Source organism: Pinus tabuliformis, chromosome 4_2 (genome assembly GCF_031772625.1).
Source record: "Pinus tabuliformis cultivar Carrire ecotype Pingquan chromosome 4_2, CPIR1, whole genome shotgun sequence".
Lineage (NCBI taxonomy): Eukaryota > Viridiplantae > Streptophyta > Pinopsida > Pinales > Pinaceae > Pinus > Pinus tabuliformis.
In genome coordinates this window covers 59,145,850-59,160,549 of record NC_142304.1, presented here as the reverse complement: position 1 = coordinate 59,160,549, position 14,700 = coordinate 59,145,850, and positions in this window count along the sequence as shown.

Genomic DNA, 14,700 nt, shown 5'->3' with positions numbered 1-14,700 from the left:
AGCCCAGGCCAACATTGGACCGACTCGCCGACGGGAAACTGAAAGCAAGTAAGACAATGAAATGCATGGTGAAACTAAGTGATAGCAGAAGTGATTGACAGTGCATGCAAAACATGAATGAAATATCCAATAGACAGATCAACATGCAAGTGGGTGAGGTAGTTCGTCGGTTGGGCGAGCGTCCGTGCAAAACAGTTTCGTGCATGCAAAAACAGTGAGATGGCAACGAAAACTGAAACAGAGCTAGGACAAGCTAGAATACATGTAAACGACAGAAAGCATTCAAAGAAATCAAGAAAATAGAACTCACACAACCGAATACACAAAAAGCGACAGAAATGTTGAAAAAGACAAGTTAAGACCACTTACCTGTGAATAGCTGAGTCGGATGTGTCGAATAGTCCTGGATGTGTCGTGGGATGTCAGAGCTCCAAGATCGATGTGAATGAATGAGATATGATGCGTCGAATAAATAAGTTTGGTCTCATGACGCGGATGCCACAAATCTAGGAAAAAGAGACACTTGGGGGGAAGCTTCTAAAACAACTTTGCATGTAACCCCCAGTTGCTAAAAATAGCTCCCTGAATCTAGGATACCTTTTGAAATTTGTCTCATGCTATTCCGAGAAGATAAATTCACGCATGCATGCAAGTCAATTTTCCTTGGTCCCAGGTGGAACTGGTCAACCAGACTGTTCATGCGTGTAGCTACTCAACTGCTTGGGAAAATGTGCATTCCTAGCTGGGATTTGGGCTGACTGCCCAGGAGGTTTGCGTAATTTCTGGGTAGATCAGTTGACTGCTACCCAGATTTGTGCAAATCCTGGGTTGAACAGCTTGTTGCTGGGAAAATTTGCGCAAATCCTACTGGGAGGGTTGGCTGGCAGGATTGCGCAATCCTGGAGCCCAACAAGTTATCAGAGAGGATTGCGCAATTTCTGGAGGGAAGGTTGGTTGCCCTCCATAAATGTGCAATTTTGAAGGGGAATTTGCTCAACTTGCAGCTCGACCAAGTCCGGGTAAGCAGCCTGTGAGGGGAATGGATTAATTATGATTGAGAGGCTGCCTTTGTGCTAGGAAAACACATGAAGCTTGAGTATTTGACGAAGCAAGACAAAGTGTTGTGAAAGGTTGGTAGGGAGGCTCCAAAACAAGCTAAGGAAAAATTTTGGAGGGTGGTTGTGGCCGCTACAACAGAAGGGTATGAAAAACATTGGTAAACTTCTGCATATCTTGGTCCCTTCCTTGCCGCAGTGTGGTCCACTTTATGTATTTATCCTCATAGCTCTCGACAGGGTAGTACTGCTCCTTGATGGCGTCTAAAAACTAATTCCAATTGGGTGTGGATGAAAACAGTGAGGGTGTACTTTCGTCCTTATTCTCGTAGTAGGTTTCCCACTAGTCCTTGACATGGGGGGAGACTTTGAGAAGTGAAAAAGTAATCTTTTCATCGTTGGAAAAGTCATGAATAGAAAAATATCCTTCTAGCAAATTTAACCATTTATCTACAGCTCTGACCTTCAAATATGGGGATGTCAAAGTTAACTTGTACCTTAAAGGGTGTGGCACTTCCAAAATAGCTGCTGGAAGAAGATGTTTCACCTTTGGGTAGTCATTAAAGGATCTGGGAAAAGTTTTCCATCAACATGTTCCTCTGTCACTCATGGGCTTCTTCGAATAAGATTTTAAGAGGATCTCCTACCCCCTCGTCTTTCTTTTCTTCCACCATGGGAGGCCGTCAGGATTTGCGACGCTGGTCTTGCAAAGGTTCGACTAGTTTGAGCCCTAACTCCTTATATCCCGACCTCGCTGGGGACATACAAAAAAAAATAGAGAAGGTGAAGACCACTATGATACCACTGATCCAAACATAAAGAGGAACACAACAAATCATAGATATAACCATAAATACAGATATGTAGCAGAAATAACGCTTCATTTCATTAACATAAAATATTGAAATATGGTTACAAAGAGAATGGAAATAAGCTAGCTTGATGACGGTAACTTATCTCTTAGAAGAGATGTGGTGGCTACATGCCTCTAAACTATGTTACAATGACGCTCGAAGGCCTATTTATTATTGAGAAATAATGGAAAATGCCAAACATCAAAAAACCTAACCCTAGGAGTTGCAGGACCAAAACAATGGGCCCCGTTTGGGTAAATTGGTACATCTACTTATCAAGGTCATAAATTTGGCATACGATCTTTGTTTGATGCGCACAATACCTCGTTAGAAATATCTATCCGAGGAATACAACTTTTTCATGGAAAACATCATTCAAAAATTCATGTTTGCCATGGTTTTCCCAAAAAATCGTCCTTTAGGGCCTCAAAACAGCTCCAAAAGTCGAGGACCCAAAAAGCTGCCAAAAACAATAAATTGTGCTACAATTAAGGAAACTAAAAAATTGAAAGATACAGTGGTGGGGGTCCAAGTGGAATAGGCGAGTGGCTACCAACATCCACCTAGATCAGTCCTCCCTCCTTAGGAATCAATGGTCCCTATTGCGTTGAGTGCCTCCATGAGATGGGGAAACTTCTGCTGAAATTCGTCCCTAGTGAGCCACTTTCCTTGGTGCAGGAGTTGGCCATCATTGACAGCTCAATATAGTTGGATCTTCTGCTGGTGAGTGTTCTTGATATGTGTGTCCATGATCTGATCAATTGTGGTCTGTTCAATAAAGTCTGGGTTTATCTCTATTGGTGTGATTTGTTTTGCAAGTGTCAGATGTGTCCATCAATGGTGGAAAGTATGGCCAAAGGCAATCTACATTAAACATTAGGTGCAGACCAAGGAATGATGGAATCCTGAGCTCGAAGGCATTGTATCCTACCACCTTGGTTATGTTTTACGACCCATATTGTCCATATTGTCCAGTGAGGGCGAAACTTGCAGTGGGGTCTAGTGAGGAGCTCCTTCTACAAATGTAGCCAAACTTTGTCGCCCACATGGAACTTGTGCGGCATCTGATGATGATCATGGTGTTGCTTGTACTTAGCATTGGCTCTGTCCTATATATCATGGACCTGCTGGCAGATGTGTTGAATGCACTCAATGAAGTTGTTAGCCCTATTGTCCTTGAAATGGAAATGAGTCAAATCTGCCTGAGTAGCTACAAATGGTATGGACACGTCAATGGGATATAGTGGTTGAAATATCAGCCCTCCCTGAAAGGGGTTGTGGCCCATTGAGCTATGGAGAGATTTTTTGTAGATGTGTTGGACATAGGGGAGGATCTCATCCCATGTGCGTGCATGCTTCGAGTTGTACATGTGAAGAATGTGTGAGTTTGGTATCCAACATCAACTAGAGACTTGACCAAAATGCACTTAAGAATCTTTTGTCCTGATCTAAGAAAATGGACTATCGGATCCCAAAGTGTACCCACACTCACTCAAAGAAGAGATTAATAGTGGCATCTGCTGTGATACTCTTCTTGCAAGTCGTCATAATGGCCATCTTAGAGAATCTGTCGATGACCACGAAAACATAGTTGTTTCCGTGCTTAGTAGAAGGAAAGCCCGACATGTAATCCATGGAGATGGATTCCTAAGGTTGACTAGGAGTAGGAAGAGGATTATACAAGCCTTTCTTCTTGATGGTTGGTTTGGCAATGGTGTAGGAAATGCAGGATTTAATGTACCTCCCAACATCCCGAAGAAGGTTTAGCCAATAAAAGTAATTCTGCAATACTGCCGCTATTTTCTCTACTCTGAAATGTCTAGCTACTCGATTGTAGTGCACCTCCCAGATCATCTTGGCATGCTCACTAGAAGGAACACAGATGTGTCCCAGGTGGCATAATAGTGCATATTGGAGGTGAAAACTTGGAACTTGCTTACCTTCGAGGAGTGTATGGTATGTGTAGCCGAATTCGGGATCGCTTGCGTAAAGATGCAGACACCCCGAAGTCTCGTGCCGACAAGAGTCGAGCATAGTGATCAACACCATGAATGGTGGTCGACTGAGGCAGTCTGCAACATTATTGGTTTTTCAATTCAATCTTGCTGAAATATTTGGCCCCCTTGAGCTGGTCCAGAAGGTCATAAATCTGTGAAATTGGGTACCTATTCTGGATAATGATCTTGTTCAGCGCTCTATAGTCAATACAGAGTCTCCAGGTCCCGTCCTTCTTCTATACCAATACAATTAGGCTCCAATAGGGTGATGAGATGGCCTAATGTGCCCTTTCTGCAACAACTCCTAAATCTGCGTCTTAATCTCATCGTTCTCTAGAATAGAGCATCGATATATCGATCCATTGGGTAGCGACTCACCCGAGTTCAGATTGATGGATTGCTTGACCTATAGTCCAGAGGTACCCCCTTAGGTGAGGTGAAAATGTCCCTGTACTCCTCCACAACCATATCCATTTGTTGTTGCTGCACAGAGGAGCCCTGTTTGGAAGCCGTGGCCACAATCTTCTTCTTTCCCTAAGGAAAACAAATTTCCTAGTCTGTGAAATGATCTTATTGCATTTGTTTGCATAGATCAAAGAGATGGTGGTAAGCGGGGCTACTTCCAGTATCTTGTACAACTTATTTCCCAAAGTAATAATCACAGAGTGAGGTCTATACTCATATACATCATGCCACTTCCACAAGTATGGTGGTCCTAATAATACATCAAAAACTTCAAGAGGAGTAACATCACACAATACCTCATCTGTGAAGGGATTGATGTTGTAGGGAAGGTGGCATTGTTGGCTGACACGAAGATCTCGTCCTTGGTGAAGCCACCTGATGGTGTACGGATGCAGATGTGCTATAGTCGGTAGACCCAACCCCTTAACAACCTCTACTAAAATGAGGTTGATTTAGATCCTGTTGTTGACAATGAACTGTAACAGAGAACCTTTTACCCACATTTGTGAGTGGAAGAGGGATTCCCCGCTCCTCTAGATCTCTAGGTTCATTCTTCTGGATCTTGGTGGTGGTCATGGTGACACTAGGCTCTGTTTCAATGATCTACTTCCCTTTTTCATTCCCCTTGTCGAGTTCTGACTCAGAGTCAAAACATGTGTCTCACTCGGAAGCCTTCAGCTCAGCCACTAGTGATTGCTTGGCCTGACACTCACTTGTGTTGTGAGTGGAGCTCTTATGGAACTCACACCATCCTCCTGTGTCCTTCTTTATCTTCAAGGTGTTGTTCTTCGCTTGCGGCTTCGACGGGTTGTCCTGGGTCACCCTGCCTTGGCTTTGTCCTTTTCTTTGTGGTTTTGGTGCACCTTTCCCTTGCTTCACATTCACAAATCCAAAGTCTTGTTGTTTCTGTTTAAACTTTTTCTCAATTTTAATAGCGTATTGGTATGTCGTGCTGAGCGAGGAGATGTCCAGGAACTCCATCTAGTCCTGGATGTAGCTATGTAGACAACCACAGTATTTGAGTACCAAGTGTCACTCAGAATACTTGATACCCAACTTCATGTGAAGGGTATGAAAAAAATTGGTAAACTCTTATATGTCTTGGTCCCTTCCTTGCCGCAGTGTGGTCAACTTTATGTATTTATTGTCATAGGTTCCAACAGGGTAGTATTGCTCCTTGATGGCGTCCCAAAACAAATTCCAAGTGGGTGCACCTGAAAACAGATAGGGTGTACTTTCATCCTTCTTCTCATAATAGGTTTCCCACTAGTCCTTGACATGGGGGGTGGCTTTGAGAAGTGAAAAAGTAATCTTTTCCCCGCTGGAAAAATCATGAACATAAAAATATCCATCTAGTATATTTAACCATTTATCTACGTCGTCCACATCTATCTGACCTTCAAATATGGGGATGTCAAAGTTAACTTGTATCTTAAAGGGCGTGGCACTTCCAAAGTAGTTGTTGGAAGAAGATGTGTCACCTTTTGTTACACGTTGAAGGATCTGGGAAAAGTTGTCCATCATCGTGTTCCTTTGCCGCTCATGGGCTTCTTTGAGAATGAATTTGAAAGGATCTCCTGCCCCCTCGTATTTTTTCTCTTCTTCCATGAGAGGTCGTCGGGATTTGTGACACTGGTCTTGAAAAGGTTCGACTAGTTCAAGCCTTAACTCCTTATATCCCAACCTCGTTGGCGACATGCAAATAAAAACAGAGAAAGAGCAGACCGCTCTGATACCACTGATCTGAACTTAAATAGGAATGCAACAAATCACACATATAACCATAAATACAAAGATGTAGCAGAAATAACACTTCATTTTATTAATATCAAATATTGAAATTTTCTTACAAATAGAATGGAAATAAACTAGCTCAGACGATGGTAGCTTATGTTTTTTAAGAGATGTGGCAGCTACTTGCCTTTGATCTATGTTACAATGAGGCTTGTAGGCCTATTTATTATTGAGAAACAATGGAAAACCCTAAACACCCAAAAACCTAACCCTAGGAGATCAAGTGCCAAAACTATGGGCCCCGTTTGGGTAAATTGGTATTATAACTTCTCGGAGTCGTAACTTTGGCATACGATCTTCATTTGATGCGCACAATACCTCGTTAGAAATATCTATCCAAGAACTACAACTTTTGTGAGGAAGACATTATTGAAAGAATCAATTTTCCCCCAATTTTCCCAAAAAAACATCATTTAGGGGCTTAAAATGACTTTAGAAGTTTAGGACCCGAAAGACTACCAAAAATAGTAAATTGTGCTACAATTAAGGAAATTGCAAAATTGAAAGAGACAGTGGTGGGGGTCCAAGTGGAATATGCGGGTGGCCACCATCATCCACCTGGATCAATATTACATTGGACTATTTGGAGATCAATCTGGCAAAGCCCTCCTAGCAACTCCATAAACTTTCCAAGTTCCACTAAGAGTATTAGACAAAGGCAATATTTCTACCAAGAAATTTCCTATAATTCCTGTTACCCTTATAAAAAAAACCACTTCATGTTGCTTCTCAGATCTCTCTTTGGAGCTTTTATTATTGGTTTTGAATTTTCTCTGCATTGAAAGAGGTACGAGTTACCAAAAGAACAATCAACAATGCAATATAATGAGGCAAAAACAACAATTCCAAATGCAACAAGATTCTTATCATTTAATAAACACATCGGTATTGTGAAGCCAAAGTATGCATATTCAGGTTTCACACATGAACCATTTCTATGTTGTCAAAATATGCAATTGAGGTTCACAACCAAGATATACATATTAGACCAGGTTTAAATGGACCAATGTTAATATTCATATTAAGTGAAATGTACCTTCAATTCACCTATACAGAGAAAAAGTGTTTAAATCCTTTAACCTCACCCAGTAGAGCACCTCAATTTGTGTTCGGGTTTAGATAGATATTTGTTAATGTTGGTATTCAATGCATTCTACTTTCAATCCACCCACCCATAAATACAGCGAGTGTTGATGAATCATTCACCCTCACCTTATTGAGCACCTCAATTTGTGTGACCTCGACATATGCAACTTGGCATCAATATTAAACTTGGTTTACAAGAGTCTCTGCTAATGTCCATATTCAATGGTCCCTAGATTCAATGAACCCAACCCCCACCATGTACATCACATGCCTCTCTCAGTACAATAACCTAACCCTAAAATCCTAAATAATTACACGGGAGAAGGAAGAGAGGATAATACCTTCATTAGTGAACTCTTTAGTTGTAACGGTGTAATAAAACTAAGCCGAGAATCATAAGATATTACAGGACATAAGAAACTTATCATTGGTGAATATTTTTCATTGTAGCTGTCCGAGAGATATTTTAATCCTACCCATCTCGAAACCCTTCATGGATCATGAGGAAGCCAATAAGAAATAAAGTGGTGTTTGCATGTAGAACTTTGTTTGACAAGCAAAAAAATATCTGCAATCCAAGTAATTTAATAATAAAAGTATGAAGCGCAATTCACAGATGTAAAATGAGAAAAAATATTACTATAACTTCACTCTTCATTGATTTCCCCAAAGTGAGCAACCATATTATAGTGAAGAGAATATTGAAACACCAAAGAACTACTCACCCCAAGTTGTTTAGAGTTTCGAGGACCAATAAATTGACTTACAAATAGATGTGAAACTATAACTAAAACACTTACACCGTGAGGGCCAAGGGAACTTACTCACTAGGAATACCAGCTCATTTTGATAAAATGCACACTAATCCAAACACCAATATATGACAAGAAACATCACCATCAATTTCAAAAATATATGCATTCAAAATTAGCATAAAAATTTCCACAATCCATGACTTCATTAAATCTTCCCTACCAATCACATACTGCCAATCTATCATCTCTTAGTGCAATGCTATAATGGCGTATTAATGGATTGTAACAAAGTAATTAAATGAATGATTAAATGATTGAATTTTCCATGGATTTATGCACAATTCTTACCTAAGAAACGAACCAAATGAATTGAATGAGAATGAGTTGTGATTTCCAAATAGAATCAATGTTGCAATTAAGTAATTAAAGCAGTTGAGCATAGATACAGATTAGATTCCTGAAAAAAATCACTCACTTGAGCAAATGGATTGAATGAAGGGTGTGGCAGAACAAAGATAAAAATCAAGCTATCATGAGGTTTATATGCACGAAGCGAGATGCATGGTAGATCCTTGGGAATTTTGGTATAGATCATGGATTGGTAGGTTTCCATGAGAGCAACCTGTATCTGAAACAAGGAATAATAAAACAAAGAAGCAATAATAGACTCAAAATAAAACAAACAAGTTACATAAGTCGTACCTAAAATTGAAAATGCAAAAACTTCTCGCACTCAAGCCAAAATTTTGATTTCCTTCACAAAAAACAAACGACAAAGCAGGAAGTGCATGTTGCAAACAATGACCCACAGAGGCATGAGCCAAGACAAAAGGAAAACTAGATGTAGATTGATTAGCCACAACATCAAAGGACACAAAGACATTGACAACAAAAACTCGTTATCCAAATTGAGAATGATACCTCACAGGATCATAATGCATTGAATTTTACCCATCGACATATGCAAAGGTGGAGGTACCAGATGCAATAGATCTACCATCCTAAGCATTAGAGGTATAGGTAATTTCAATCATTCTTGAATGGTTGCACAATGAGTGACTTGGTGTAAATCAAGGAGTTTAGTTCACAAGGTGGGACCTAACGACTGAAGTGGTCATTTAAGCATCGTAAATCAAGAAATTCGGTTGACAGTTCAATCTGTGGGATCGAACGACCGAGTTTTTTTCAATCGTCCAACAATTGATCAGACGGTGTAGAGTGGCAACTGAGGGGAGTTCTTCCCAAAGGAACACCTTAACTATGTTCAATCATAATCCTTGAGACTATTTTGTTTATTTGTAGAGAAAGGAAAATATATATATGAAATATTCTGAATAACTATTTTCTATTTTGTTTATGGATTCTCTTTTCACAATTAAATTATTAATGTAAACTTTCAATTGTAATTTTACAGTCACATAAATACAACGTTCAAGGTTGAATTTTGATTGTTGAATTGGTCAACACGTCAGTGCTTACATTAAAATAGATAATTATTTCACAAAGTGCAAATGTACATGATATTTATATGCTTACATTTTTAATATTTTTGAATATCTATTTTTTTTATGGGCCTCTCTTTTTGCACTTAATTTATTAATGTAAAACTTCAATTGTAATTTGGTAGTCAAATAAAAAACACAAGGTTAAACTTTGATTGTTAATTTGATCAACACCTCGGCTTCTTACATTAAAATAGATAGTTCTTTCACAAAGTGCAAATCTACATGATATTCATATTCTTACATTTCCAATATTTTTTTAAATATTGTCTTCATATCCTGAGTTAAAAAAACACAAGGTTAAATTTTGATTGTTAATTTGGTCAACACCTTGGTCTCTTACATTAAAATAGATAATTATTTCACAAAGTGCAAATGTACACTATATTCATATGCTTACATTTCCAATATTTTTTAAATATTGTCTTCATATACTGAGTTATGGAAATCTTATTTTTGTAGTGTAGAATTTCAGGAAAAATTTACACCTCCTTAAATTTGATTCCTCTGGGCTCATGATAGATCCAAAATTACAAAAATCTAGATTAATTTTAATTTAAGCTATTTAAAATATATGATAAAGTATTTTAATCTTTTTATGAATTGATGAACATGATAGATCCAGACTTACATAAATAAATGTAGGTTAATTTTAATTTAAACTATTTGATATATATGATAAAGTATTTTAATATTTTTATAAATTAACGCCTATATCAACCATTTATATCACTATACTAATAATAATGTAGGCCGTGGTAGTGGAAAATTTAATAAATAAATTGTGTTAACTTAATGATGTCACCCATAAGAGGTTATGGAAAGGTTTTTAAAGCGCGTTGAAAACCTAATTGAGAATTTAAATTATATTTATTTATTTATTTGGTGGTCTTAAAGTGAAAGTTGATAACACTATAAAGTTCTTAATATGTTTATTGGCTTTATTAAAAGTAGATACATGAGTTTATTTAATTTAAATCAGAAAATTAATTGGATTTATTAAAAGTAGATACATGAGTTTATTTAAATTAAATCAGAAAATTAATTGTGTTTATTTTTATTAATGAATATTTATTTTAGATTTTATTTTATTTTTCAAAATTTTAAATATATATATATATATATATATATATATATATATATATATATATATATATATATATGATTTATATATTTTTTATTATTAAAGATAAAGTATTACTTCTAGTTTAATATGTTTTTTTAATAGTGGTTTTTATAATTGTTATTGTAGAGATATTTAAAAGTGTAAACCAATTAATATTATCTATGTTATATATTGTTTTTTTTTTCTTTTTATTTTTTTTTTTATTAACCAATAGATATTAATCGACACTAAGCGTCATCATTATCATCATCATGATGAACATTTGATTGTGACTATAAAGAACCTTGGAGTATCAATAGTTATCTTACTTTTTAATATTGTATTGTCTAGATATTATGCATTCTAGATTGTATCCATTTGTATTAGTGTAATTCTAGTCATTTAATAAATCAAGCTTCAAATTACTAGTATGAAATAAGATTGGACCATGAATTATAATTCTCATATGTTTTTGGTGTGACCATGTATTGGAGTTTTTACAAGGTAATAAACAAAATAGCCATTAATGTATATACCATCTCAAATTTGTTTGATGGTGACATTAAGCTTGGGTTAAGTGAATACACCATAAGTGAGTGAGACGTGTTTAAAATTTTAGATTAAATTTAGTTAATTCTATTCACCAATTTCTTACGCCACAAAATAATAATAATAATAATAAATTATTTATAATTCACTAATTAAATTTAATCATGAAAATATTAACTTTATTTTAATTTCAGTTACAAATTTATAATAATTTATTTCTTAAAATTTTCTTTTTAAATCTTATTATTGTCATTATCTTATATACATACATAAACAATTCAAACCAAATCAATTTATTTAATATCTTAAATGAACGTGTTATTAAATTTAATATAATTTAAATATAAAATTATTATAAATTACTATTAAATGAACTTGTTATTAAATTTTAATATAATTTAAATATAAAATTGTTATAAATTACTATTAATGAAATCATTCATCACAATTACCTTTAATAATTTTAAAATAAAATCTACTTTAATTACCTTTAATAATTTTAAAATAAAATCTACTTTAATTACCTTTAATAATTTTAAAATAAAATCTACTTTAATTACCTTAATAATTTTAAAATAAAATCTACTTTAATTACCTTTAATAATTTTAAAATAAAATCTACTTTAATTATGATTCCACAATTCCCTTCCCATGATAATAAAAATAACCTAACCTGAACTCCTCCTTATCACCAATTCACCTATTCTAAATATTACAATAAATTTAAACAATAGTAATGGATTAAAATAAGAAAAAATAATAAAAGATTTCATGTGAAACAATGTGAGCATTCATCCATAAAACCACTTTAAAAAAGCAAACATGCTTTTATCAAATATTGGTACAAGTAAAAGTAAAGATGATCATTGTTGTTCCCTCGGCGGATGTTTCCTCTTTACTTACCAACCATGGTTTTTGTAAAATTCTTTTCTAACATCACGTCCATGATGCCACTTCCACTTACATTCACGCAATTAATAATAATAATAATAATTATATCCCTTCACTTTACTTTACTTTACTTTTTTGTGCGTGGAGTGAGTGAATTGTATATATATATATATATATATAAAAGGATGAGTTTGGTTAAAGAAGCGCACCAACGATTGACATTGACTATTTGAGTTGAGTGAATTGTAAAATCTCTCTACTTTTTCTTTTTTCTTTGCTTTACATTTGGTCCCCTCCATAAGTCAAATTACATTTCATAACTCAAACTCCTTTTATTTATTCCCCGCTTTTTATTTTTGTAATTATTTCTTTGCCTGCTTTATCAGCCGCCCCCAGCTTTTCTGTTTTGTTTTCAGCGAACGCAAGTATTCTTTGGTTGGTTTGTTCGTGCACGCATGGCATCATCGCCAAATGTAGAGACGGAGTTAGAGAGTTTGTTCATCTAGAGGAGCACGTGCCGTTTATCAATTGTGTGTGTGGTGCCTCAATTAAGTGCACCGATTTGATTTGTTTGTATGTCTGTGAAATAAAGAAAGGGGGGAGTGGAGAGGAGAGTAAAGTGGTGGTACTACCGAATCTAAACATGTCCCTCCCGCCGTTAAAAGGCAAATGGGGAGTAATGATGTTATGCGTGCGTAGGGGAAGGGAAGGGAAGGGAAGTTAAAGTAAAAGTGTGTAAATAAGATACATATATGCTTTTCTTTTGTTTCGTTGAAATGGAAATTTATAAAGTAAAGAAAAGGAGATGCTTGGGATGGGATGGGATGGGATGGGATGGATAGATAGAGTTGATATTGAGTAAAGTGTTTTTATTTATATGAAAAAGGAAAGTAGATACTTTTGATAAAGCAAAGGGATTATCGAATACAGAAAATGGGTAGCTAGCTACCTATGTCAAAGTCCTCTCCTTTTTCCGGTACACGTTTCATACGTCCTCTGCTTTTGCCCTCTGCACTGTTCGCACGCTCGCAGATATTCCGGTAATGTTGAGCTACATTTCGGTGGATCCGACGGTGAATTGTGATCGGATTACTGTGGGAAGCGCTCTGGTTGTCCGATCTGCGGGAGGTATGGGGTCTTGTCGCCATCGGGGCAAGGGCCCAACAGCCGACTTCTAAAGTCGCGACTCGCCGGGCTTCCGCAGAACTAAAGGCCCCGCGCTTTGCAGGGATCCGACGGTGCTTGCTCCTTACGGCGGGTTGCGGTTGTTTCAAACCGTCCGATCAGATGAGTGACTTTTATTGCTGCGTGATCTTTTATAACTCGACATTGGCGAGGGTTTGATGGAAGCAAGCATTGCGTTGCAGAAGATGTAGGAGACGTTTATGAAATAGGTTCAGATTGATTCGAACTGTAGCTGCGCGTGTTTCCTTGAGTATTATGTGAGTATTTTGATGTCCGGAACATGTAATTTCGTGTCAGTTTAGACACTGAGTTTGATTTAAATCTCGTCTTTGTTTACATAGTGTTTTGAACTGGGCTATGGATGGCCTTCGGTTGAGTCGGGTGGCCATTTTGTAAATTTCTCCCCCTGTTGTTACATGAAATAAGATTTTTGACGGACCTGGAATCCGAGAGATACCGGAAATTCTCGACATTTTCGGGATTTCGTTGAGTTAGATAGCTCTCTATTTGATACTGGAGTGTCGAAGCGGGCGGGCAAGGAAGTATCGCGGAAGTTGCAGAGTTCTTTACTGTGAGTTTTAAGTTATATGGCCGTGAAGTTGACACTCTTGAGAAACGTCAAATCAAACGCGACGGAGGCTCGAGCATTCTGAAATTTTCAAAGTGTACGGTTAAAATAAGTGTCTACAGAGCTCCGAATTCGGCATTCCTCAATTCAGTTATGCTCAGCCTCGTATTTAGGATCTATTTCAACCAAAGCTAGCGGTTTTGCAGAGTATTTATTTTGCAAAGTTTTGGTGCTTAAATGAAGTGGACGTGGTTTCTTCATCTGAAAGCTTGAGTTTAAGCGAAAACAGGTCTTTGGAGATTATGTTGTAAGTGCCTGAACCATATCCTTTTATATTCCAGTGTGAAAGTTTAAATTCTTTGCCTCGTCGGTCAAAATTTAGAAGATTTCGCTCAGTTCAGCTTGCAAACGTCAAGATGTTGGTACTAGTTGAAACTTATCCTCTCGCTGATGAAGGAAATTTAATTTGTTTTCTTGACAGTGCCGAAAGGCGAATTCTATTGGAAATCCGGTTCCTAGACAGTCATTATTCTACGTCCTTGCAAGCGTGGACAGGTCGTCGCAGAAGGCGCGCCTACACTGTGGGAAATTTGTGAACATTTTCTTGCCAAAGAGAGGTTGTTGGCGTTGCTGAAGAAGCGTTTGCATAGTTGAAAGTTTGTGAACATTATTTGACAGAAAGAAGGGTAGGCCGTTGTTTTTGAAGGCTACTTTTGTCATTTTTTCTTGATGTACACGGCGAGAGAAGCTCGACGCGGCAAAGGATTCTTGCATTTGAAGAATCTTTGTAAATATCGACTGTTAAGTAATCTGATTTTGCGCCTTCCTGCCTCAAATTCAAAGGATTCTCTCTGTATCATAGAACTTCACAGCGTTAGTAGCTGAAGCACTCCG